Raw genomic sequence first — 25,284 nt, forward strand, 5'->3', positions numbered from 1 at the left:
ACGGAAACAGAATCTGAAAATGCTGGTTGGGGAAAATTAGGCGATGTTTTGTGAGTTTGTTATTGCCATATCTCAACAAAGGTCATACCTTTATTTAGACAAATGGTATTCGAGCCCCGAATTATTCCTGTGGCTTGATGATAAATGTACAAACTGTCAGAACAGTATGCAAAACCGGGAAACATATACCACCACTGCCAGACAAGCTGAAAAATGGGGAAATACAGCTCAAGTCCTGTGGAACATTAACGGCCTTAAATGAACAAGAAAGAAGTCTGAATGCTTTCCACCGCAAATGGACCAGAGTTTTCGGAGACTGATTAAAAATAATATAGAATAGGCTGAAGCACATTTAAACCTACCTGTGTTGTAAGCTATAACAAATCAACTGGTGCAGTTGATAAGACAGACATGCTGTTATCTTGTGTACAGTGCATCCAAAAGACAATGCAGTGGTACAAGAAAGTATTTTTTCATTTGACTGAGTTGTGTGTGCTTAATGCAAAAACTTCTTCTGAAAAACAAAAGCAACAGAAGATACTACTAGCGAAATACCACTTGGAAACAATTCGTCAGTTGCTTGATAAATTTCATAGTCAAACGTGTAAAAGTGCGATCCCAGGGACAGCCAAAGAAGAAAGCCCTTCTGACTGCAGAATATAGTGGGACATTATCCAGTGTTGTAGCAACGGAGAAAATGGCTCTGAACACTATGGGACTTAACATCTATGGTCATCATTCCCCTAGAACTTAGAACTACTTAAACCTAACTAACCTAAGGACATCACACACATCCATGCCCGAGGCAGGATTCGAACCTGCGACCGTAGCAGTCGTGAGGCTCCAGACTGAGCGCCTAGAACCGCTAGACCACCGCGGCCGGCAGCAACGGAGAGAAAGGAGATTCCCCAGAGACGCTGTGTAATATGTACTGCCCATTCACAACGTAAAATGACATGCAAATGATGCGAAAAGTGTGATGTGGCTCTCTGCATGGTGCCATGTTTTGAAAACTATCACACACTAAAGAAATATTAGTATGTTTTAATAACTGTGTACGTTTCAATTAAACGAAAGTAAAAATAAAAAATAAAAAAGTAAATAAAAGAAAAAAATGTTTTTTAAGTCAGCTAGCGGCAGTCCAAAGCCTCCGCCAAAGTTAGGATGGGAAACCAGTAAAGTAAATTGTACTGAACGTGACGAACAAAAAAAGAAAACAGCGAGGAAGAAGAAGGTAGACGTTTACAATCCGATTACTTACTATGGAGAATCGACTTTAGGCTTTAACTACAAATGAAGCCTTGGGACTATCGCAAAATGAGTTATCCATATATATTCTTTGTTTAACACTGAGTCCAGATACATGACACAGTTTGGTTTTAAATTTCTGTAATTATTTTTTTTTAATTTAAGATAGTAGTTAGAATTTTTCGAGATTTGGGTGTTGTCGCTACTCACTAATCACTTTAACACTATACACTTTGAAACAAATTCGTTCCATGTCAATGAAATTTTAATATGATTAAAATTCTTCTGGGTGCTATGCCACGTCATTGCTAAAAACTAACAATAACAATCTAAAACCGACGTTTCGGCCGAATTGCAACGGCCTTCCTGAGGGCACGACTGGTTTTGCATGGGGATAGGTGCTACTATTTATTACAGACTATCGATGTCTGACGTCACTGATGTAAAACTTTTGATTGGCCCTTTAATATGATTGGCTAGTCATGAGGTAAGGGAAGATGGAAAGAAAGAGGCTATTCGCGGATGTCTATGTCGTCAACGATTGGTAGCTGTCCGCCAATCAGCGTTCGGCTTCTGGTCGGCAAGTTTTCCTCCTGGTGTGCGCGGAAGTGGACTGACAGTTGCTCTACAGCTGTTTGTGCAGATACGTCCGTGTCCCGTCCTCGTGCCCTGAGGAAGGCCCTTGCAATAACGCGGCATAATACCCAGAAGAATTTTAATCACTATGACACTGGCCGCGGAAGCCTACGCTCTTATATCAAATTTTAATATTTTGTAGACATTTACATCGACGGTGTAAGTCTCAAGTTACAGGAATTGCTGTTAAAAAAGTTCCCATCACTTTTCTAAGCCAACTGTTTTTCAGCCCATAACAAACATATAACTTAAAGTGTTGGGTAGTTTCGAAGCTCTCTATCGTGGTTATTCGGAACTATAACCACTGTGACGTTACAGGGTGGGTACGCTGTTTTTAGAAAGAACATTACTGAACAGTGGTTCTGTGCGCGCCGGAACGTGCGAGAAGCCTGCAGTGGCCGTAGCCTACAGCGACCACAGGGCTGAGTCCGCCGCTCGCCGGCCAGGCTCCTGATGCGTTTCCTCCCGCCAGCCAGCGAGGCAGCCAGGTCGCTCGGCCCTTCTAGCCGCGAAAGGGTTTACTGTCAGTGTAATATGACTGCTTTATGTTCTTTTATGATCTGTGCAAAATAGTTAAGCTGCTGAGAGTCTCGTAATTTGTCTGTCTGCAGAAAATGGTGGGCAGTACTCCCACACCGGCAGTAGTAGCAGTTTGGCAGATAAAATCGTTAAGAACCAATCAGAATGATCCATTCACAAGAAGTCAAGAAGTTCCATCCATGACATCAGAGAGTCACTAGACAGCATTTGTGCATGGCATAGGAGCCTCTACAGACTGGTTCCAACAAGCGGTGGGAGGGGGAGGGGTTCACGGTATCTATGGAAAGTTCTGTGACGTCTGAGAGTCGCGTGATGTATTTTTTGTTCGAGTGTCCAGAGACAATTCCAAACAGATCATCCTCCTCTGGTTCGGTCAGGTGGTATGATGTCTCACTCACCCATCAATGTGGCTGTACAGCAGCTCCAGACCAGCAGCTATAGGATATCGAAAATTCACCGAATATGTCAGCCATTTTTCTCGTCTGTAGGACAGTGCTTCGAATTCTGTTTGTGTAATAGTTCTGATTTTTCCGTCTGTGCTTGGACACCAATGTGTGCTTCGAGAAGTGAGGAAAATAACGCCCCTGACTCCAGGAGCAAATATAAACTAAGCCCACTCACTGTAGCAGAAAAGTGATGAACACCACAGTTGCTGTAGGACTCAGAAATTTTTCTCTCTCTGGTTGTTGTTGTTGTTGTGGTCTTCAGTCCTGAGACTGGTTTGATGCAGCTCTCCATGTTACTCTATCCTGTGCAAGCTTCTTCATCTCCCAGTACCTACTGCAACCTACATCCTTCTGAATCTGCTTAGTGTATTGATCTCTTGGTCTCCCTCTACGATTTTTACCCTCCACGCTGCCCTCCAATGCTAAATTTGTGATCCCTTGATGCCTTAAAACATGTCCTAGCAACCGATCCCTTCTTCTAGTCAAGTTGTGCCACAAACTTCTCTTCTCCCCAGTCCTATTCAATACCTCCTCATTAGTTACGTGATCTACCCACCTTATCTTCAGCATTCTTCTGTAGCACCACATTTCGAAAGCTTCTATTCTCTTCTTGTCCAAACTGGTTATCCTCTATGTTTCACTTCCATACATGGCTACACTCCATACAAATACTTTCAGAAACGACTTCCTGACACTTAAATCTATACTCGATGTTAACAAATTTCTCTTCTTCAGAAATGATTTCCTTGCCATTGCCAGTCTACATTTTATATCTTCTCTACTTCGACCATCATCAGTTATTTTGCTCCCTAAATTGCAAAACTCCTTTACTACTTTAAGAGTCTCATTTCCTAATCTAATCCCCTCAGCATCACCCGATTTAATTTGACTACATTCCATTATCCTCGTTTTGCTTTTGTTGATGTTCATCTTATATCCTCCTTTCAAGACGCTATCCATTCCGTTCAACTTCTCTTCCAAGTCCTTTGCTGTCTCTGACAGAATTACAATAACATCGGCGAACCCCAAAGTTTTTACTTCTTCTCCATGAATTTTAATACCTACTCCGAATTTTTCTTTTGTTTCCTTTACTGCTTGCTCAATATACAGATTGAACAACATCGGAAGAGGCTACAACCCTGTCTCACTCCCTTCCCAACCACTGCTTTCCTTTGATGTCCCTCGACTCTTATAACTGCCATCTGCTTTCTGTTCAAATTGTAAATAGCTTTTTGCTCCCTGTATTTTACCCCTGCCACCTTCAGAATTTGAAAGAGAGTGTTCCAGTTAACGTTGTCAAAAGCTTTCTCTAAGTCTACAAATGCTAGAAACGTAGGATTGCCTTTTCTTAATTTTTCTTCTAAGATAAGTCGTAAGGTCAGTATTGCCTCACATGTTCCAACATTTCTACAGAATCCAAACTGATCTTCCCCGAGGTCTGCTTCTACTAGTTTTTCCATTCGTCTGTAAAGAATTCGCGTTAGTATTTTGCAGCTGTGACTTATTAAACTGATAGTTCGGTAATTTTCACATCTGTCAACACCTGCTTTCTTTGGGATTGGAATTATTATATTCTTCTTGAAGTCTGTGGGTATTTCGCCTGTCTCATATATCTTGCTCACCAGATGGTAGAGTTTTGTCATGACTGGCTCTCCCAAGGCCATCAGTAGTTCTAATGGAATGTTGTCTACTCCCGGGGCCTTGTTTCGACTCAGGTCTTTCAGTGCTCTGTCAAACTCTTCACGCAGTATCTTATCTCCCATTTCATCTTCATCTACATCCTCTTCCATTTCTATAATATTGTCCTCAAGTACATCGCCCTTGTATAAACCCTCTATATACTCCTTCCACCTTTCTGCCTTCCCTTCTTTGCTTAGAACTGGGTTGCCATCTGAGCTCTCGATATTCATACAAGTGGTTCTCTTCTCTCCAAAGGTCTCTCTGGTAGTGCCTTCAAACAAGCAGCTAAAACTCAAAAATTGGTGAGCGTCCTTGTAAGGTGTCAGGCAAAGCCAACACCTTCCATGAAAACCCTGACATGATAAGCAAATCCAGTAGTATGTCACATAGCTCCGAATAAATCGTGACACTAAATTAACCAAAGTAATACGAGTAACGAGTGAGCAAATGGAATACCACAGACTAACACAAGAATGTCTAAACGCATGTCATACCTTCCCACCGTGAGACAGACGCAGTTCCGAGGGGAGAAACGAGAACAGAAGCCGAGAGCAGAACCGTGTTAAGCTAGAAGGCCCTACGATAAGGGGCGGACACCCACGTCGCCCCCTAAACGACAGGACCACCCCCAGTCCATGTTAAAAGCTAGAGCCCTCCAGAAGAACAGTATAGATCTTACGATAACACTAAAAGGGCCACACCAGCCGCAAGTTTTAGCGTGAGACTTTTTCGTGTCTCTGTACGTTGCAAACGTTAAAAACATTGCCCCACCACGAAAAGTAACCGACAGGACCACCCCCCAGCCAATGTTAAAAGCTAGAGTCCTCCAGAAGAACAGTATATATCTTACAATAACGCTAAAAGGACCACACCAGCTGCAAGTTTTAGTGTAAGACTTTTTCGCGTCTCTGTTACGTTGCAAACATTGCCCCACCACGAAACTTATAACGTTTCTCATTGGATGGACAGAATTGTTGTAGGTGGAGCTTAAGGTTAACATTGAGATCCTGATTGGTCAGATGAAAACACAGCCAGATAGTTTTTTTTAAACCAACTTCGGTAAATTGTAGTAAGGAGAAGCTAGGAGAGAGTTGCTTCCGAGATGGCGAGGTGAGTGGAGCTGTGCTGCCCGCCGCCCCCTGACGAACACCGACAAGGTAATGAACGCACGCGATGTCGCATTTTTGAACGCATAATGCTTCACTCAGAACTGCAGAAGTCTCATCTGTTATATCCCCTTTTTACGTAATACTAGTGTCGATCGTCAATTGAAGCTCATGGTATTCACATTTGCTACGTAACTTAAAATCTGAAACGCGATGACTTTTCTGTTATATAATTATTGAGTAGCCACTGTAATTTACGACAAGTTAGATAAGTAATTAAAGATAATTGAGGGTCACTGTAGACCATTTTGATAGTTTTCTCTTTTGTGAAACTTAATTTATAGATGTGATATGGTATAGGTCATCCTTCGATCCATTGTAGAACTTGGAAACCCATTTAGGGAATATTCGTTCACATTTTTGTTGAACACAGTTGGTTTTTATCATCCTATATTAAAACATTTCCTTTTATCAATAGTCCAATTTATAAACAATGTTTTGTGACCAGAATGAGATGTTCACTCTGCAGCGGAGAGTGCGCTGACATGAAACTTCCTGGCAGATTAAAACTGTGTGCCCGACTGAGACTTGAACTCGGGACCTTTGCCTTTCGCGGGCAAGTGCTCTACCATCTGAGATACCGAAGCACGACTCACGCCCAGTACTCACAGCTTTACTTCTGCCAGTATCTCGTCTCCTACCTTCCAAACTTTACAGAAGCTCTCCTGCGCGGAGAAATACATCATATAAGGCGATTACATATTTTACACCTCCTCTTGCCGTTGGAGAAGGTCCAGCCAAGTCAATAGACAGGAAGTCTCTTGAGTTTTGTTGGTATGATTAGACACAGTTCATTAAGACGTGATTTATATTTGGAGAAAAACAGTAGGATATGGTTTTATTAGTGCACTGTGTCACCCCATAATGTTCCCACACAGTATGTGTGTACCATATAAAGGTGACAATGCATTTTTTATGGCAAGCAGATGCACCAGTTATGAGATTCAGGATTACATAAAATAATACTCTGTTATGCAATTTGTATTGTTTCCCTAGTTCAGAGTTGTTGTTGTCCACAAGCTGTTGCCTTATCTTATGCCACCGTTCGTGCTTTCCTTATAAGTGGGACGTGTTCCAATGCATCTTAAGTTAATAAGGCCTAAAAGAACTGTTGTGCATAAGGATTACTCTGAAATCTGTTATTTTCTCCGTGAATTCCGCATACTTGCTCAATCCTTGCAGAAGCCTAAACAAGGCGTCTGCCAAAATATTCTCTTCACACTTGATGTAAATGACTTCAAAATCGAATTCTTATAGAAATCAGACTAACCGTTTGCGTGGTAATTTGCATGTTAATAGGAATGAAAGTGCTTGATGATCGCAAAATACTTTAGTGTGATTTCCCCATTAAAAAATACTGAAATTTTCAAGAAACCCATTTTATTGCCAGTGCCTCGGTTTCTGTGACTGAATAAGCTTGTTCACTTTCTGTAAGTGTACGACTTCCAAAACTGATGATGTTTATGTTTTGAAATCCCTATTCTGTTGTGATTTGTAACAATATTGCCCCCACTCGTAATGAGGTAGTGCTAAGACAGAATTCTTTCATTGTGTCTTGTTATGCTAAAATGTCTGAGTTTCTTAAAGCCTGTTTAATTACCTCAAAATCCTCTAGGGACTCGGGTGTCCACAACAACATGTTGTTTTTCCTCAATAAATTCAGAAGAGTTTCGCTATTTACTAACTGATTGGGCAGGAATTTTCGAAAAAATTATGCTAATCCAAGAAATGCCTTTAGTTGTTTCTTTGTCTGTAGTCTAGGAAAATGTTTGATTGCGCCTAGCTTCTTGGGATCAGGGGTAATACCTGTATGTGAAATGATGTGTTCCTGAAAACTTTATCTCTTCCCACCCAAACTCAGATTTTTTCAAATTAGCTGTAACTTCATATTCAGACAACCTTTCTGAGACTTTCCTAGGTATTTGCACATGAGCTTCCCATGTGGATATGGCGATAAGAAGGTCATACACATACACAGTGACTTGACTCAAAAGCTCTGGTCCATGCACTCTAGCTAATGCTACAATAAATACACCGGCACTTGCGTTAAGGCCAAAAGCCAGAACGCAGAGTTGGTAACTTTGTGGTTACACACGAAGATAGCATACTGCTGACTTTCAGGATGGAGTATAATTTGGCAGTATGGGGCCCTGAGGTCAATCGAGGTCAAATACTGAACTCCATGAAATTTTAACAATTGCTCTTCAATATTGTCTGGCCTTGTTCTTAAGGGTATGATGCTTTTATTTATTTTCTTGGCATCCAGGACAATGCAAACAGTACTCTAAGGTTTGGCTATTGTTAAAACTGGACTACAATATGGTGAGCGCGTTGGTTCAGTAATATTCCATTTAATCATGCACTCAATCTCTTTCGTGACAGGCTCTGTTTTAGGCCATCGAATTGTGTTTGACGTGTGACAGAAAGTATCATGTGGATATACCATCATTTGATGCACATACCCCTTTATTACACTGGGTTTTTCCTCAAAACCGCCAGAGACTTGTTTCAATAGATCATGTGAATCATGATTCTGTTCTTGTGTAAGTGTGGCTGACTCTTCATCATTCTAGCGTATATTGTATGGGGTGGTCACCTACTCCAAATTTACATCGTTAAATGTTTCGTGTATATTTAAATGTCAGAATACATAAATTGAATATTAACCTTTATTTGTCAAATGACTGTGGACATTTGGCTTTGTTTTCTGTAAATCAACTGAAATAGGTTTTCTGTCAAAATACAAATGGCACTTAGCCTTGCCTAGATCAATCTTTAACTGACGATTTTTCGACTACTAAAAAGTGTATGTAAATATGTTTTCATATATGTTAATAGTAAACAATTTTGCAACCTGATAACGATTGATTTACTACTGGAAGTGGTTATAATGTAACAGTTTTTTAGTGGTAAAGTAGGCAAATAGAATTTGTCCCGCAGCTCGTCAAAAAGACTTTGCGAAATTAAATTCGTTGCTGCGCCATTGTCTAGTACAATCTGTACGCCTGTGTTGCCAGTTTTCGCATTTATAATAGCTTGTACTTCGTCCTCTAATCCTTTAATATTAATCATATCTTCATCTGTATAAACATTATCCCACAATTCATTTTCCTGATAATGTCTTATAAAATGGCTTTCCAAAGCCTTTGTAACACCTATACCGATTAGAAGTAGGTTCATAATATGTAATTGTGTATCTGCGATTATGAAGTGTTTGGTCTCTGTTACTTAAGGACATTGATTTGTGACAGGAAATTTAAAGTTTGTAATGTGTGTGAAAAAACTAAATAACGTTTAAAATAATGAAATTTTATAATACATGTATGTTTATAAAGAAAACATTGTATATTGGAAACTGGTTCATGCTTAGGACACTTGTATTGTATAACATAAAAGATGTAGGGAAGTCCCTCCACAACGAAAGTGGCTTCGTGCAACGTGAAAGGTGGTTTTGGTGATCGAACTGCACGGCTACTTTGTGGGAACTATGCGCAGTCAGTGTCTAGCTGTTGCACAATACACATCGTGGGTGCCAAGGGAGGCATTTGGAAGCCGTTTGCAAGGAATTTTGAGTTGGATGTGGATTTGGCTGTTGCCTGGTACTCTCGGCAATAAGGTATGGCTCTAACACGATAAAAATCCGTCGTCAAGAAGAAATTGTAAAGAGCATTCAAACATCAAGAGCCGTGAGTACAGTTAGCTGCCACATCACTTGCCACCACTACTTTGCCACTGCTCCACCAACTTCATATACATAAACATGTATTAGAGCATGGACCAGTTAATTTTTGTGAGTGTTTTCAATAATAATCCAAGTGCTATAAACCTGTGATTAGAACCATAACTTTTATCCTAACCATGGACCGATGCAGGATACCCTTCTAAGTCTTCAGAAAACCGAGTATCCTGTTCCTAACAAACTAGTGGTTATTTATTTCTGTGTATTAAATGTGCGAAAATTCAGTGTGAGACTGTGTAAATGCTGCTGTCTAAAATACCTGCTATACAGGTAATGAAAAAGGCATGTAAGCAAAACTTATTTGAAACATAATTTAGCCTTGATTGCTATTATGAACGATTTTTTGAGGTCGATCAAGCTCAGTGTTGGGAAATTTGCTTTGGAGGATGAAAACATAAACTATTCCAAGAGAAGCAAAGAATTAAATTTATTTGAATTGAATCTTACTATTGAAATAATCACAGAGTTTGACTAGTGAAACAGTATCAGTTTATGGATCCCTGCTGTATTTTTGTCATATTAGAAAGGTAATTGGAATATAATTACTACTAAAGAAATCTGATACATTTCTATAAATGGGAGTATAAACTGTGTAACAGTGGTATCATTTAATTTTATTTGTGATATTTATATGTTAGTTAAGTCAGAAGCCCCTCCATGTCCAACTTTAGTGTCCTGTTTACTGAAGTAACATCTCAGTACTGAGTCACGTAATGATAGTGATTATAACTGTTATTGTTGTGAGTGATGTACAATTTTGCTTTCTACGATTACTGATTTGTGCATTAATGATAATTACTGCTACCCACAACTTAGATTGCCCTGTATTCGTGTGTATCCAGAGTATTATTCAAAGGAAGTCTTAATGAAAGTCACAACAACAACTAATATTCAATTTTCTTGAACATAATATTTCACAGTAATGTGCCTAATTGGGCTGGCGACTGTTCGATTTTTCTTTCGTGTATGAACTTTACTACTTTCATAGCCCCAAAGTAATAGCCTGTTTAGCTTTTCTATTAATTACAATATATTCAAAATTTCTGTCCGATACCCTTTAATCCATTAGACAAATACGTGGTCAAAACTAAAATCCTCCCAGAGGGTAACATTGGTTTGCGTTATAGCGAGCGATTGTTATACCTTATACCTCCGCTTCCATTCAAAGACGTTGATAGGGGGTTTTGCCTGACAGATCACTGTTTCCCTGTGGCGGAAGGTGGGAGGTTAATCCCTCCATCCGTCACATCAACTATGTGTGTTGTGGTTTCAGAACTGTTCCACATACAGGTGTGGTATGACCCTGTTCTTGGTTTCTCCCGCTCGCGTTATTATGGTAGTTACTCGATGGTTGATTATCACTATTACCAAAATTTTACTGCACATTGTCGTTCGGGTCATACGCACTATTCCATCCATTCTGGTTATTACTTTGTTGAGAACTGCGATTTCGTTGATTGTTTCCCCTGTCGTTACGGCAAATGTTACAGTTTCATTTCTTCGGTTGCTTCCGAAAATACAGTTCTCACGATATCCGTCGGTGGTGCATGTGGATGATATGCTTGCTGCACATTATCATATTCGTTACGGTGGTCGCTACCATTATTGTTGTAGCTACCCACATTGTCATTATTGCCATTATTATTGTAGTCATTAAAATGATTACAATTGTAATTGTTTGTCCTAGGGCTGCTTTCACATAAGAAATCAATGGAATCGACTATGGATAAATAATATTCCAGGTCGTAAGTCGCAACTGCGATCAGTTTTTCACGTATATGTGTGGATAATCGTCCTTTTAATATTCTTAACGCATCAGCATGTGACATCGGGTTACTCCAATATCTTGTCTTGTTCAAATATTTTCTAAATATTTTCGCAACCCACTGTGTTATGCATTGAAAGGTTGCGGATCAAAGACCTCATTTCGAAGTCTGTCTCGTATTCCCTGCGACCAGTATTTCTCTAAACGGCATGTTCGAATTCTTCGTATGTGACAATTGTCAGCTTCTTCTGCTGCGCATGAACGGGCGTCACCCAGAATCCATCCTACAAGGAATTGGATTTGTTGTTGTTCGGACCAATGTCGGGGCAATATGTTCCAAAATGCTCGCACAAATACCACTGGGTGTGTCGGTTTCGATTTCTGCGAAAATATTGGAAACTGTCTGTGTTTGGGCAAACTTTCGTCAATAAGGACTGTCGATATTCCTTGTGCTGTTTCATGTGACTCTGATGTCGTTCTCCGCCTCTTTGTTAACGGCATGGCAGTGTTCGACAACGCTGGTACATTCAGGTAATTATTTGTAAATTGTTCCGGTTCGCTTGTATCATACTCTGATTGCGGCGAAATCGTATTCGTGCGATTATTTTCTATAGCTGACCGATTCTGGTTTGTAGGTATAGATGGATGGTTTGAACTGCTCTTTTCGGTTACTAGCTCAGTGCGAATGGTTTTCAAGTCATTGTCAATTTTAGCAAGCATTTTTGTTTCACGCTCACTAATTATTTCCTCTATGGCCTCGACATAAGTCCTGTGTTCCTGGATACACTTTTCTGCGAGTGTGATGCCACTGTCGGATTTTCGCGCTTTGGCTCTTTCGTTTAATTTCATTTACATCCTTCCTAATCCCTTCACATTCGGATATTAGAAATGTGTGACCCAGGTTTAAAAGACTAACATCTTGATGAGTTTGCGTACGTCTTCTGGAAATTCTCCGCAAGTCGACACGAATTCGGCTACGTTTGTTTGCGAGTCGTGACCAATTTGATCAGATTTTTGTGCTCCTTTTGCAAGGATTCTTGCTCTTTTACTACCTTCGTACGTGGTCCGCATTTTGCCATTTCTTTTTAATGTCGGACAGCTTTTGGCTTAACTGCACTGCATAATCACACTAGAAAACGTCGTGTCATGTTCATTAATGGTCCCTGTTAGATCTGTATTCCAATTATCATGCAAAGTTTCAAGATCACCAACTAACGTATTAACTTTTTATTCTACCACGCTGATACTATTCGAAAGCTTTTACTCGAGATTGTTGACTTCTGTTGCTACAGTCTCGATTTTTGAAGTTGCTTTTGTGTCTAAACTACTGTTTTATGTGTTATTGGAATGTATACCAGCCATTTCTGTACGTATGGTGGACATTTCTATACACATTTTTAATCTTACCTGCAATATCTGGTTACTCTCTATCTCATTCCTACCATTACATTTTGATCCATCCACATTACTCATTCTTGCGAGTTAACTTTGTTCCCTCAAAACTAAGTCAGGAAAATTTTCATGGTCAGTTTCATTACTTTCCCTCCATTGCTATAAAAAATTTCACCTTCCAACATTGAACAATGATTGAGGATCGGTCTCAGCAAGCGTGAGCCACGTATTATCCTCAAAATTCAAGTGGGATTCGTTATCACAGATGGTATCCCTACATAGCAGTCAGAGAGCGCATATTTTAATCAACTTAAAAATTCCCACCACAGTTGATATATCTCCTACCACTGCTTGGACGCTAGCTAGTGCAATTTCTTTGTTTGCTAATTATATTCAAACTGATCTGTAACTAACTCTTCCCTCGTATTTGTGTCACCATTATAGTGTAATATTTTCATTGTATTTCGCACCTGGACCATTCCACAGTTTATCATCAGTGATCTACATCTACATCTACATTTATACTCCGCAATCCACCCAACGGTGTGTGGCGGAGGGCACTTTACATGCCACTGTCATTACCTCCCTTTCCTGTTGACGGGTAAGCGTTGTTAGCGAAATCCACAAGGGGGGAACCTAGTACTCATGGATGTACCTGTTTTTTAGACTAATATCGGTGTCCAATGAGATGTTCAGGCACGCAGGTCTTAAAGAGGTCCAAAACTCACAAAATTCTCACAACAGGAAAGTAAATAATAATGTTACCATATTTAACCAAAATATTGGTGGATTATAGAAAAAAGTAGATTCCCACAAAAGTAAAGTAAAAAATAATGTTACCATTTTTCACCAAAATATTCCGAGATTGAAGAATAAAGTACATGAGCTCCTGGTTTCTTAGATGGCATTGAATCTGATAATGTAATAGATATACTACCCCTGTCTGAGGATCACATTGTGTCTGATATGGAAAAGGCAAATATCAGTGGTTATAAACTAGCTGCACATATGAGTAGAGAGAATAAGATGGGAGGAGGAGTTGCCACATATGGCAAAAGTTATCATTGCGTAGAAAGCTTAGATACAAAAAAGTTTTGTCTAGAGCAACATATAGGAGATGTGCCTGTCAACTTAAACTGAAGAAGGGCTCTTTTATAATTGTAACAGGATATAGGTCCCCTTCAGGAAACTTTCATTTATTCCTGAAAAACTTGGATGCCTTGTTGTGCTATCTGTCAGATAGGGGAAAGCAAATTATTATTTGTGGGGACTTCTATGTTGATTCACTGAAAGAGTGTAATAGGAAGAATGACCTGGAAGTCTTGCTCAGTTCTTTCTATTTGACATCTGTCATTAATTTTCCTACTCGGGTAGTAAAGGACAGCAGCACATTGATAGATAACACTTTTATAGACCAAGATAGGTTTAAAAACATAAATTCTTGTCCTGTTGAGAATGGGCTTTCTGATCATGATGCTCAGCTAGTTACAGTATATGACATAGCTTCATTCAGTAAATCAAAACTACCCTCCAAAGTTGTGCATTCAATTAATGGCTCAACAATTAGAAATTTCAGAGAAAATCTTCAGCAGTTAGACTGGGATGAGGTGTACAAGGAACCCAAAGCTAATTTAATATATAACTTATTTCATGATACACTTGTAAGAGAATTTTAAAACTGTTTCCCCAAGAAAGTGGTTAAATCTAATTATAAGAAACCATGCAAAAAACCTTGGCTTACTAATGGAATAAAAATATCTTGTAACCACAAAAGGGAACTGTATCTAACAGCAAGAAAGTATAATGACCCAGAAACAGCCAAATATTATAAAAACTCCTGTGGTACATTAAGAAAGGTTATTAAAAAGTCCAGAAGCATGTGCATCATGTCAGAGATTAATACCTCTGATAACAAAATCAAAACAATTTGGAATATTATTACAAGGGAGACAGGACAACCAAGAGTACAGGATGACGGCATCACAATCAAAGCAAATGGAAACTTGATAAACAACAAGCCGGAAGTTGAAAACATTTTGAATAATCATTTTTTAAATGTTGTAGAGAAAATAGGATCTAAATGTTCATTAGAAGAAACAAGGCAGTTAATGGAAGAGGCCTTACCCACACCATTTGATACAATTGAAATTCCTTATGAAATTAGGAAGATAATAAACTCTCTCAAGAATAAAAGTTCACATGGAATTGATGGCATTTCCAGCAGGATAATAAAAGCTTGTTCCCAAGAAATAGGTGGGATTCTCAGCCACATATGTAATAGCCCTCTGAATTGGGTATTTTCCCAGATAGACTAAAGTATGCCATTGTTAAACCGCTGCATAAAAAAGGGGATACGTCTGATGTCAACAACTACTGCCCAATCTCTCTTCTGACTGCCTTATCCAAAATTCTTGAAAAACTAATGTATTGTAGAGTAGCTTCACACCTTTGTAAAAATAAAGTTTTAATAAAATGTCAGTTTGGTTTCCAGAAGGTTTTCTCAACGGAAAATGCTATATATATACTTTCACTAATGAAATATTAAATGCTGTGAGTAACCGGACGTCACCTGTTGGGATTTTTTGTGATCTATCAAAGGCTTTTGATTGTGTATATCATGGAATACATCTAGATAAGCTCAAGTACTGTGGTATGAATGGGACAGTGCTCAAATGGTTTAAATCATACCTAACTGGAAGAGTGCCGAAAGTTGAAATAAACAGTTCACATAATATGCAAAAAACTGGTGATTTCTCAAACTGGGGAACAATCAAGAATGGGGTGCTGCAAGGTTCAGTCTTGGGTCCTCTGCTGTTCTTAGTATATACACTCCTGGAAATTGAAATAAGAACACCGTGAATTCATTGTCCCAGGAAGGGGAAACTTTATTGACACATTCCTGGGGTCAGATACATCACATGATCACACTGACAGAACCACAGGCACATAGACACAGGCAACAGAGCATGCACAATGTCGGCACTAGTACAGTGTATATCCACCTTTCGCAGCAATGCAGGCTGCTATTCTCCCATGGAGACGATCATAGAGATGCTGGATGTAGTCCTGTGGAACGGCTTGCCATGCCATTTCCACCTGGCGCCTCAGTTGAACCAGCGTTCGTGCTGGACGTGCAGACCGCGTGAGACGACGCTTCATCCAGTCCCAAACATGCTCAATGGGGGACAGATCCGGAGATCTTGCTGGCCAGGGTAGTTGACTTACACCTTCTAGAGCACGTTGGGTGGCACGGGATACATGCGGACGTGCATTGTCCTGTTGGAACAGCAAGTTCCCTTGCCGGTCTAGGAATGGTAGAACGATGGGTTCGATGACGGTTTGGATGTACCGTGCACTATTCAGTGTCCCCTCGACGACCACCAGTGGTGTACGGCCAGTGTAGGAGATCGCTCCCCACACCATGATGCCGGGTGTTGGCCCTGTGTGCCTCGGTCGCATGCAGTCCTGATTGTGGCGCTCACCTGCACGGCGCCAAACACGCATACGACCATCATTGGCGCCAAGGCAGAAGCGACTCTCATCGCTGAAGACGACACGTCTCCATTCGTCCCTCCATTCACGCCTGTCGCGACACCACTGGAGGCGGGCTGCACGATGTTGGGGCGTGAGCAGAAGACGGCCTAACGGTGTGCGGGACCGTAGCCCAGCTTCATGGAGACGGTTGCGAATGGTCCTTGCCGATACCCCAGGAGCAACAGTGTCCCTAATTTGCTGGGAAGTGGCGGTACGGTCCCCTACAGCACTGCGTAGGATCCTACGGTCTTGGCGTGCATCCGTGCATCGCTGCGGTCCGGTCCCAGGTCGACGGGCACGTGCACCTTCCGCCGACCACTGGCGACAACATCGATGTACTGTGGAGACCTCACGCCCCACGTGTTGAGCAATTCGGCGGTACGTCCACCCGGCCTCCCGCATGCCCACTATACGCCCTCGCTCAAAGTCCGTCAACTGCACATGCGGTTCACGTCCACGCTGTCGCGGCATGCTACCAGTGTTAAAGACTGCGATGGAGCTCCGTATGCCACGGCAAACTGGCTGACACTGACGGCGGCGGTGCACAAATGCTGCGCAGCTAGCGCCATTCGACGGCCAACACCGCGGTTCCTGGTGTGTCCGCTGTGCCGTGCATGTGATCATTGCTTGTACAGCCCTCTCGCAGTGTCCGGAGCAAGTATGGTGGGTCTGACACACCGGTGTCAATGTGTTCTTTTTTCCATTTCCAGGAGTGTATTAATGACTTGCCATTCTGTATTCACGAAGATACAAAGCTGGTACTTTTTGCTGATGATACAAGTATAGCTATCACACCCGACAGACAAGAATTAACAGGTGAAATTGTAAATGATGTTTTTCAGAAAATCGTTAAGTGGTTCTCTGCAAATGGGCTCTCATTAAACCTTGACAAAACACAGCATACCCCATTAATAAATATAGACTTCGATCAGAAATCGGTAGTGTGGCGAAATAAATAATAAAAATTAAATTTATTGATTTTTTTTTGAAAAGAGGAAAAATTATGGATATGGAATTGTAACTTTAGAATTTTTGAAAGGCTTTTTTACGGATTGTATTGACCAGCTTGAATGCGGATAAATACAGTGCTGCGTGAAATATGCCTGTAATATAATTTACCATTCCGATTAATTACATTTTGAATTCTATGTCATTGTTGATTTAATCAGAGTTCTCACCTTAGACGTAGAATTAGTCCTTATGCCACAGTATTAATTCATCAGTCGCCATCGATGTTTTTCTCTTTGTTGACCGTGTGTACCATCATGAGTCAGCATCGGTTCACTTCACAAAGACGGTGGAAACCAATGAATACAATGCTACGTTGCTTTAAATAATTTTCGTAACAATTCGATACTTTTCACTATTTTTTATTCACAAGACAATAAGACTTGCTCTGCTCGTCGCACAAACCATAATTACTAACAATATGGCTACCTTTCCGCACACACCAAAAATTATGTCCATCCTCCATGAGGCAACAATCTAAAGTGTCTCTTAGCTCCTTCTTGGAGTATGAAACAAAAGGGAATCCAATGTGAACATTGCAAAGATTATAATCTACATGCCTCTCAATTTAATCTTTGATGCAGCCTTTAAGGTACTGTATGTCTCTGCGTCGGAATGTGTCATTACAGTAGCTAAGTAGAATATTCAAAATTTCTAGGTGTATGCATTGATGAGGGGTCAATTTGAAAAAACACACTAAGGATCTGCTGAAACGTTTGAGTTGAGCTACTTATGCTATTAGGGTCACTGCAAATATTGGCGATACACATCTGAATAAATTAGCTTACCATGCCTATTTTCATTCTCTGCTTTCGTATGGCATCATATTCTGAGGTAACTCATCATTGAGTAGAAGAGTGTTCATTGCACAAAAACGTGTAATCAGAATAATTGCTGGAGCTCATTCAAGATCATCCTGCAGACACTTATTTAAAGAGCTAGAAATCTTCACTGTAGCCTCACAATATATATATTCACTTATGAAATTTGTTATTAATAATCTGAACGAATTCAAAAATAATAGCAGCGTACATGGCTACAACACTAGGAGAAAGTATGATCTTCACTACTCAAGGTTAAATCTAACTTTGGCTCAGAAGGGGGTAAATTATGTTGCCACAAAAGTCTTTGGTCACTTACCTAATAGCATCAAAAGTCTGACAGATTGCCATATAGCATTTAAAAGGAAATTAAAAGAATTTCTTAATGGTAACTCCTTCTACTCATTAGATGAATTTTTGGATATAGTAAGTGGGTAATTTTCCAACCCTCACAAAAAGAATTTAAAATATTGAGTCTCATGTAATATTTTGTCTAATGTAATATCTTGTACAGACACCTTTTATTAATCTGACACGTTCCACATCATTACGAAGCGTCGTATTCATGATCTATGGAACAAGTACTAATCTAATCTAATCTAATCTGTTCCAGTCACATATGGTGTACGGGAAGATCGACTGCCAGAAAGCCTCCGTGCGCGCTCAAATCTCTCTAATTTTACATTCGTGATCTCCTAGGGAAGTATAACTAAGGGGAAGCAATATATTCGATACCTTATCCAGAAACGCACCCTCTCGAAACCTTGACAGCAGGCTACATTGCGATGCAGAGCACCTCTCTTGCAGAGTCTGCCACTTGAGTTTGCTAAACATCTCCGTAACGCTATCACGCTTACCAAATAACCATGTGACGAAACGCGCCGCTCTTCTTTGGTTCTTCTCTATCTCATCTGTCAACCCGACCTGGTACGGATCCCACACTGGTGAGCAATCCTCAAGTATAGGTCGAACGAGTGTTTTGTAACCCACCTCCTTTGTTGATGGACTACACTACAAGTGATTACACGTAACTTATTATTTGTACCGTCATTTGGCATATTTCACTTCTTTGTTTATTTTAATAGTACAGCTTAGTACAAAAACTCTATGGAGCTCGCTTCATTTATGTCCTGACTAGTGTGTGCGCTCTATCTGTCATATTGTCTAAGTCAGTTACTATGGTAACTGGTCCAGTTTTTATTATCATCTCTGCTTAGTGTAATAAGATTTGGTGGGGACACATCTGGCATGCCGAGTATAATGTAGTAGTAGCGCCATCGTCTGTGTTACAGAATTGATAGTAACGTATTAAATGAGCCTTGACTGTACTTCTTCATACATAGTGGAGAGTAATGTTCAGAGTCACTATTGTTATTGCTATGCATGTTATTGTACACATTGTTTGTGAACATCTGAGCATACAGGTATTCATTCAGTTATTTTGATTGCACATGTGGCACTGCTCCATCCCATGCATTAGGTGCTTGGGCAACAAACATATTTCATGTGTCTTGTAAGAAAGTATTTCTTTGTGTAGTGTGGAACTTTTACTATCATGGTAGTCATACAAAGAATCATGTGCAGTACCATCTAGCTGACATCTGATGGCTGTTGGTGCATCTTATTGACATGTGGTTTATGGTGAAGCTATATTGTGACAATAAAATTTCAACTAGTACACTCCTAGATAGATTTGCCTTGGGGTCAATTATCTTTGCTGAACCATCACTTTGAGATGTGAATTTAGTAATTGATGCCTGTGATAGATGTGTTGTTTCTGAACCTACACCTCCTTTATGTTAATGAACAGTTCATTAAATATTGCTACTCGTTTCATATCCCACCTCTAACGTAATCCGTCGCTTCTATATTTCGTTTGTCATTCCCCTTATGGTAGATGACATTTAAGTATCCAAAGTGTACGTTTTTCTAGGACTGGCAGAAATTTTATTACATACTGTAGAAATTTTATTATAGTATCTGTAACAGAAATGCCTGTAATGATACACTAAACGCCCTCCTGACTAACTATGTAAATGTTGAACAACCATAATAACCTTCCACTAAAACTCTTGTTTTGTGCCTCATTTCGAGAAAAGATACTACCAATAAAAACCATTGGAGGTAACGAGTATCATCAAGAATGGTTTATCCATCAGTGATACAAAGGTAACTGTTACAGTTTCAGGTCAGGTACTGAAAAATATGGCAGACACCCTACTGAAATAATGATTGATTCATATCTAATTGACCATCATAAGATACTGAATATATGTTGTACACACATACATTGCATTTTGTCAACAACTGACTCTTGACTATATGGTTAATTTATGACATTTTTCTGTTCATAAAGTTTAGCGGCTGCCACAGTGGTTTTCAACTGAAAGACTTGCATCAGGCCATTGAGCCACAAGTAAGTATTATTGATATTGTTAGTGTAGTTATAAAGCCCAATTCACACTGGGTGTCACATCACATCATGTCATGGCTCCATCAAATCAGGGTATATGCACGTATGTGTCACATCACGTTAATTCCTTTAGACCAGTACACAGTGGTGAAGGTAAGATTATAAGGTACCACCTGTCATCATGGGTGGTTATAATTGAACTGACAGTGTTCCAAGTGCTGCTGTGCAGGTTGTATACATGTCAGGAAACTGAAACATCGTAGGTATGGTCATTCATCGGTGCACTTGTGGAGTATGCTGAAAAAAATAATAGTTTCAATTTGTGCCACCACTTGAAAACATGGCACTGAAAGCAGTCAGAATGTGGTGTGGGTGTAGGAAAATGGGAGGAACGGTTAAAAACATGATAACGGCGGTTCTGGCGCTTTTATTAGGCTATAGTCACAAGCTACAACATGTGTTCAATAAGGCCTCCTGTCTGAGCAATATGCTGCTTCCGTAACATGGCATGGTAGACAGTTCCTCACAGAATATCCAATGTAATCAGAGTGATATGTCGGTGTATGCTATCCTTCAGATAAGCAGGAATCCAGATACATCTCTCATAGACATGAGCTCTCAGATAGCCCTACAGCCAGAAGTCATATGGTTGTATGTTGGAGGATCTGGAAGGTTGCCCACCTTGTAATTACCTGGAGGTGATGCAACAGTATTACTGAAGGTTTCTAGAAGCAAATCTTTCACCTAACAAACAACATGTGTTGTTACATATTCTTGCATGAAAATAGTGGTGTGCACACAGTTGTGTTCTTGCAAATCAGGACTCACAATTTCTATAAGGAGGTCCTTATAATGTACAGGCGTCAGTGTAAATTTACCAGGCCTGTGAGGTGTCATCTACTCGAAGAAGAAAGGGCCAAGAATGGAGGAGCTTATAAAACCACATCACACAGCCACATAATATGAGTGCAGTGGGTGTTCCTACACAACATGTGGTGAAGTAGAACTCCATGTGCCACAGTTCTGTGCAGTCATGGCACCCTGTGGAGTAACATGTGCCTCATCCATCCAAGGAATATTCTGCAGATACATGCCATTTATTTCAGACGGTGCTAAAAATTGGCATTTTAGCCTGTTTTGGGGCTTCATTTGGTGCACATTCTGAATTTCTTTTAGGGACAGCAGAGCAAGATGCGTTGCAAAATCTTCTAAACTATTGACCAGGGAAGAAAGAATTCCCTGGACACAGTTCAAGGACTGGTTGCACAATCTAAGACATGTACTGCACGATCAGCAACTTCATTCATAGCTACCACGGGACTGGGCCATCTCCATCTACCTGCCACTCCATCTAATTCACCTTTTTCTTCAAATTTCTTAATCATATTCCTTAGCCCATTGATTGGCATGGGGCCTCTTAACAGCTGTTTCTGTTGGAGACATTCGCGCTTGACAGTGGTGCTATTGCTGCTGCTCTGCTAAAACAACTTTACCAGCAATGCAATAGCCAGTGCGTTTTTTTTTGTTTTTTTTGGAAAACTTGGATAGTGGCATATGTGGACAGGCAAATAATGGAAACTGATTAAGAATTGCTGCTTGATTGGAAAGAATAGTTGAAAGAAATTAGAAGGTAATTTATAAATGTGTACACATTTCCTGGATGAACTTTAACTGACACCAGTATCAAGAGACCTTCAATGTCAATACATTTAAGATCAATATTCATACTTTGAGTTGCATACTGCTTCACATTAATTCCATTGTTCATAGTCCTGATTATTACAATGCCAATGCAGGATCGCTCCTACACTGCTCACGCAAATTCCTCTTGCCTGCTCCGAACCTCCGTATGCAGGATCTGGGTGGTGGGCGAAATGGTGAACAGATAGGTGTGGTCGTTGTGAATGTACGAACAAACTTTGCTTTCCTAATTACTCTTTATAACACTTTTTAATGTATAGTTGAAAAACACATTTTTAAACAATACTGGTATGACAGGAATTGATAAATTGAAGAGCGTATTTCTTCTTCCTTTTTCTTATGCATATGTATCAAAACTTTATCCTTGTCGCAAAACAACTTGTTAATTTATCTTTGTCACTGGCTGTAAGTCATTCAGTTTACATATACCTTACATGGATAAAAAGAAAAGAACGAAAAAATAATAAGATTCAGAATACTCCCACCCCCCGCCTCCCCACTGTGCACTGATGTCATACGGAGGTGCACGGTCCCGAACTTATTTCCCTTTTAGAGGGTTGATAATCGTGGCTTGTATGGGCATTGCCTTTATTTTCGGCCAGTGGATTATCCTGAATGGTTATCAATTTATATGGACAACTCAGCTTCTTTTAACACACACATACATGATTTTTCTCTCCTAACAAAGTGCTTGCTGTAACTGCACAGTCCCACTGTTGTCAACCAGCATCTGCACAGTGTTTAACTTGTGAAGGATGCACACGCGGAGCAATGTCGGTTATTGTCCCAGTTGACGTACACACATTTAGTACAGTGCCAGAGTGTCCATGTCTTGCTTTTACAGTAGCTTTCAATGCACAAATCCGTGAAGCTTGTGTTGAGTGGAGTGATTCTTTGTGAAATCTTCGATGCGGTGACAACTGGTTTCCATATCAGCAGCCTGAGGAATTTATCTCGCCTCGTCGTTCTCACTTATTCATTGCCTATTCTGTATCTTCCTGCCATTGTGCCGATCGTTTCGGTACTCAAGAGCACCGAACGGTCTAGTACTCGAATTAGAGTTCCTGCATTATTCAGTATGCATTCCGGTAGCGATACCGTTCGGGCCTACCGTTGTTGTAGGTTCGTGTCGGGCAAGCCAATCAAAAGCAAGCGGCCGCAGATCCGTGCATGCGCACTGAAGCGCGCACAGCGCCACGAACACAAAGCGGCTAGCAGGCGACGCAGGCGCGCTATTCTTCCAAGTTGCGTTTACGTTGCCGTAACGCATGACGCCGCATTCCATCGAGCTGACTTGCCCGCCTTCATCGCCCTTGCCTCCTCCTTAACAGTATCAGGCGCAGTATATCCATTTCCATGATTCTCAGCTGAAATGCATAAATATTTTTACAGTTTCTCTGACCACATGTTTCCATACATGCATAATAAAGATAGCGCATTTGACTGTATTCTGCAGATTGTCGTAAATGCCGCATTATGTCATCTCATTCTCATTCACACTGACATCGTGTTTTGGATTTTACGTTTCGGAAAATGAGTTAGGATTAGTGTGCAGTACCAGATTGTACTAAAACAACTATAAAAACACCCGAAAAATTTATTCTGAGAGTTTCAAAGAATAAGAAGATAAACAGAATGTGGTTATAACTCGCTCCTAGAGATCCACATGATTAAGTAACCCACTTCCCTATATGATACGTCAACGATTTGCGTCTTAAAAACAAAACTGAAAAGAAAAACGCATTCTCGAGAGCTCTTGCAGTTCGTCGAAGCTTATAACACGCATCTCGTGAAAGAAAATGCTTCGTATATGGTGCTACAGTCTAAAAATATTACGGCAGAGATCTTCCATCTCTGTCGACTGTGGTTGAGGATTCGATCGCAGATAAATACTTGTGACAAGTAAGATTATGAAGATGACTGCTGCTAGTTACATTCACAGTAATTTAAGTTGTGCTCTTAGATTCCTGTCTAACCGCATACTCGGAAATTGCTACATATTCGGAAAAAATTGTGAATTATTTCTGACAAGAAAAAAATATAAAGGTCACTGTCGGCTGTTTCAATCACAGCAATTTCATCTCCAACAATTTCATATTTCTTATTTTAAACACACAGAAATCACGAAATCATTACTGAGGAAGTGCGCTCTTACATGTAAGTAATAACGAATGTTGCAGAAAAATCTTAACTTACACGAATAACAATGTCTCAGAACGTGTTGCATATATGAAGAGGAAAATGAAATGTCCCCCCACCCCCACCCATGCGCGAACCCGTGTCCTTTCGCATCGCAGTCCCGCGCACTAGCCACTTGGCCACACCAAAAAACACTATAGTGCTTGATTCTTACAGTATTGTGTAGGGGAACGTAGGCAGACAGTTACGAAACGGAACTGCATAGGTCATAAATGTGTGATAGTTTGGAAGGTTTCCAATATCAGGCTTCACATAATTCCTTCCCATTGTTGCTTGGATGTTGTAAACACGTTTCGATAGTTACTAACTAACCCATTTGTGGGAAAAAGTACACAAAGGCATTAGTAACATCAGTTCGCATTCATGTAATATACGTAAGCAGAGCTGATGTCTAGATATTTAATGATCTTTAAACTCTTATTTGCATAAAAAAAAATAACACGTATTTTGAGAGAATATTGACCAAAAACGTTTGTTTTGATGTAATCATTCATAGTAACAATCTAACCTAACCATATTTCTAAGAAAGGAAAATAGTCTATTATGAACTCGCTTTCCAACCAGATGCGTCCTCTGGTGATTCATTAGTAACACAATCACTAAATCCAAAGCTAAAACCGCTAAATATGTTTAAAATAACAAATTATAGATGCACATAAACCACAGCTCAACGATCGACAGGGCCAGACCGAAATCCAAAACCTCTTGGTACAATTGTGGGGGAGGACCGTTCGGTAACAAGTCTCAGAAGCTTACTGAATAGGATATTTCGATAAAGAACCGAAAATGACGTCACTACCGAGACTAACCTACTACACCAATCAGTATGAACGATGCAGAATAGGACCCCAGCCGAACATCCGACAGCTGTCGACAAGGTTCATTGCCGGTTTTACGACGTTGTCCAGCACACAAAATTCGTGTTACATGAAGCATTTATCATGTGCACACCCACGTATTACACACACACGCAGTTAACACTTTGCAGCCAGGTGT

The sequence above is a fragment of the Schistocerca serialis genome, chromosome 2 (genome assembly GCF_023864345.2).
Source record: "Schistocerca serialis cubense isolate TAMUIC-IGC-003099 chromosome 2, iqSchSeri2.2, whole genome shotgun sequence".
Lineage (NCBI taxonomy): Eukaryota > Metazoa > Arthropoda > Insecta > Orthoptera > Acrididae > Schistocerca > Schistocerca serialis.